This window comes from Aquarana catesbeiana, linkage group LG01 (genome assembly GCF_042186555.1).
Source record: "Aquarana catesbeiana isolate 2022-GZ linkage group LG01, ASM4218655v1, whole genome shotgun sequence".
Taxonomy (NCBI): domain Eukaryota; kingdom Metazoa; phylum Chordata; class Amphibia; order Anura; family Ranidae; genus Aquarana; species Aquarana catesbeiana.
The window spans coordinates 22,545,339-22,549,725 of record NC_133324.1 but is presented as its reverse complement, the minus strand read 5'-3'; positions in this window follow the sequence as shown (position 1 = coordinate 22,549,725).

The window sequence follows — 4,387 nt, the reverse complement described above, 5'->3', positions numbered from 1 at the left end:
TGTTTTTAAAAGGCATAGCGATTCTTTTGAAGGCTTCATTTTTATTTTTTACACAAAGTAATATGTTTTTATAAGATATTTCTCACATTCAGAGCACATTCTGCTGCTCTGAAGTATTGACAATATATATGTTCTGGACTGATTATATATCGGACTTAGTATCTTGTAGACATGTGCAATTTGTTTTGTTGGGAATTAATTTTTTAACGAATTTCGGCAAATTTGCTCATTCGGAAATATCCCATTTAACAAATTTTTCCGAATATTCGTAAATTTTATTATTTGAAAATTTGTACATTTGAATATTCGCAAATTTGGAAAATCGGAAATTCGAAAATCCAGAAAATTCAAACATTCAGAAGTTCAGAAATTCAAAATTCAAAAATCTGAAAATCCGAAATATCAGGAAATTCGGAAAATCAGAAAATCCATCAATAAAAAGGAAAATTCAAAAGAACGAAAATCCAAAAATAAGAAGAAAAATTTGAAATCCCGAAAGTTCGAAAATCTGAAATAATAACTAACTAATAATAACTTAACTATTACTAATTATTAAATTATAGGTATTGGAATTTCCTTTTAAAATTTGGCAGTCAGTGAATGTAACGAATACAAATTGATCTGAAGTTACCAATTATCCGAAATCACGAATGCCGTATCTAAACTTAACGAATTAATAATAATAATAAATAACAATGATACTGAAAACGTATTATTATTATTATAATTATTATTAATAATTCATTCTGTTCCATTTGTTTATATGCGGCATTCGTTATTTCAAGTAATTCGTAACTTCGGAAAAATTCATATTTGTTACGTTGACTAGCAGCAAAGTTTGAAAGGAAATTTTAATACCTATAACTTAATAGTTAGTTATTATTAGTTAGTTAGTTATTATTTAGAATTTTCGGATTTTCGTTCTTTCGAACTTTTGGATTTTCGTTCTTATTTTCGAATTTATAAATTTTCGAATTTATGAATTTTCGAACTTACGAATTTTCAAATTTACAAATTTCGATCATAACGAATGACGCGAAAAACAAAAAAAAAACGAATTAAACTAAAACAAACACATTTTTCGGCAGTGCAAACATCTAGTATCTTGTGCATCAAGCAATTGTATGCAGGGGCATTGCTAGGTCTACAAAAGATCTGGGGCTAGGGCCCACAGCAGCGAAGTAAAGAAAGTCATATGCTTGGGTGGGCATACACATGTATATAATATACGTGTGTGTATGTGTGTGTATATATATATTTATACATAATATATAGTTACATATCTGAGTGCGGATTCAATGGTTTAATATTAATATATATATATATATATATATATATATATATATATATATATATATATATATATATATATAAATTAAACAATATTTAAACAATATATCTCACTTCAGATTTTTACATTTCTACTAATGGCTGGGGACATAGTACAGGACAGCTATCTCCTGCCACCAGATGCAGCATGTCCAATTTGTCCACTGCAATATAGCAGTCCCGCTATAAGTCACTGATCGCCACCATTACTAGTAGAAATCCATAAGTCTATCCCATAGTCTGTAGATGCTATAACTTTTGCAAACCAATCAATATATGCTTATTGGTATTTTTTTTTACCAAAAACATGTAGCAGAATACATATTGGCCCACATTGATGAAGATATTCGATTTTTTAATATTTTTTTATTGGATATGTATTATAGCAGAAAGTAAAAAATATAGTTTTTTTCAAGGGCTGTCTCTATAATGGACATTCTATAACAGTGATGGTGAACCTTGGCACCCCAGATGTTTTGAAACTACATTTCCCATAATGCTCATAGACTCTGCAGTGTAGTTGAGCATCATGGGAAATGTAGTTCCAAAACATCTGGGGTGCCAAGGTTCGCCATCACTGGTCTATAACATGGACTTCTTCTATACATCAGGAACTGTCCTTACCAAACAGGGATTCGAACTATGATAGTTACACTTGGTAGAGGAACAGAAAAAAATAAATGAAGGACAGAGGGGCTGGTTTATGAGACAAGGACTGTCCCCATTAATCAGGGACAGTGCTGTAATGGATGTGATTAAGAAATGTGATCATTGTAAACTGTTTATTCCAATACAGCTTTATATACCTAACATATATAACTCAGCTTCTACGCTTAATAAGCCTTAAGACATTTTCAGATATTCTGCAAAGCTCAAAGCTTGCTTAGGAACTGGACTGACTGAAACAGTTAACAGAAGTTTGCGCCTGCTTCCCAGAATACATTCAGAATATAACAACATAACATGAACATAACACGAATGAATTAAAAGGAGCAAGAAGTACTGCAAAGTGCTGCAAAGTGCTGCAACAATAAAAGCAACTTCCGCAAATGAGCACCCAGCTAAAACCAAAGTTTTATCACTACATGTATTTTTATTTGTGGTTTGTATGCGCCAGTCTTTTTGACGTATCTCAATCTTTAATGGAATGTATAAAAGTCTTGAAAAGTGGAAATATTAAACAGAATGTAATTTGACTCTGAACTAAGCAGTCTCAGTTTGCGCTTACTTGAAGCATGCATGCTTTATATTCAACCATCTGATCAGGGGTAGATATAATAATATCGGAACTTTTGTTCTGAATCCAAATCATTTTGGCGTCCAACGTGGGGCTCGAGGCTAGGATCCCAAAGGATAGCCGATCGAGAAGGGACCAGGACAAGCCAACACGGAGAGACAGGATGGAGACTGATCACCTCTAAAAACAGTAAGACACTTTTGATATCTCGTATATCTAGTCTACTGTTTATCCTGTACCCGTGGCTGGTCAACCTCTGTGCCCATATTGGCTTCCTGTGGCCCTCAAAGACAGGTATATATCTTGCCTCGAGTCTGTTGATATAATAAGGAACCTGCAATTATATCTACCACCTGTTTTGTTCATTTCTGTTTTGTTGATAGATCTTGTGTTTTGTGGCAGCTGTTGGGAATGAGGGATTGATTAAATAGTCACGGATGAAATTAATTGACGTGGTTAAACTCCTCCTGGGGAACAAATAATTGTGCGGCAAAGCACGAGTGCAAGGAAGTGCACGGGAAAACCAGGAGGGGGCGTCAGGAATATGCCCAGCGGTGGCGTGGGGATCCCGTGAGATCTGAACATTCCTGTATTCCTCTACGGTTGTCACACATCTTGTTGCTTGTTGTTGGTCACATCTTGTTGTTGGTAATGTCATGTCCTAAGTGTGTTTGTGGACTGTTATTTGGGATACATGAAAAGGGTTGGGGGTTGATTGAGGTGGTAGAGCCAGGGTATAGGAGGGAAATCCTTGGTTACAAACCCCTACTGCCACATGCTGCGCATTTATTGGTATTCAGATTGAATGTACATTATCCTGTCAAAATTGTTGTTGGCAAATCATTGGAGGTCATCGAGGCTGAGGCCAGGATAGCAGGACAGGGGGGGCGAGGGGTGCCCCTTACAACCTTAACAACCAGAAGGGCTTGAAGAGGTAGAAAAAGACAGAGTGAGAAGTTTGGGCTTTGAGTTGGAACATGTAAATGACGTTTAAAGTGGTTCATTGAATATTAACTGCTAACAAACATCTGTTTGTTAAGTGTCTTGCTGAGAGGCTTCTCTCTCTCTTTCCCTCTCTCTCCCTCTCTCTCTCTCTCTCTCTTTCTCTCTCTCTCTCTCTCACTCTGAAACGATGGGGCAAAATTTAAGAGGGCAGTTTGGCCGGTGACTTGGTATTAGGGAAGGAGAGGGTGCTGTCAAAAAGGGAAATATATTGGCAAAAGTGTGTGGTTGATATGCATTTGGGAGGAAGGCTACAAGTAGATGAATGGCGTACTGTTTTGAAACATAAAAAAAGGTCTGTTGTCAGATCATGGGTTGCTACAAGCAGCAGATGCTTGGTTTAAAGTTGCAAACGCTATTCATGAAGAAAGGTGGACAGAACATGAAATTAATCAAAATAATCAAAATGGTCGTATTGTGTATGTGTATAAAAAAACAGAAAAGAGGAAGCTAAGTAGTCAGCCACCGCCGTATAATAGCGTCTGGTCCCCAGGAAGTAGACACTGCCCTTCATCTACCGCCCCTCTGTTCTAAGTGACACCTCCCTCTGTGGTAACATGCCCTATGCCACCACCCCCTGAACAGCCCACACCGAAACCCACCCACATGTTTCCAGTGATGGAACATAGTAGCAATCAATGTAGCATTTTAATTAAATAAATCATTTATGTATAGGTTGTCTTGATTATTTCAGAGTCTGACTTTAAGGAGTTTCTCTCATAACAGCAAATGTAGCAAATGTGCTATATTTATGTGAATGGTTTTAATTGTGTTTAAGCTGTATTAGCAATAATTAGGGATTTTAAAATGTTTAATTTC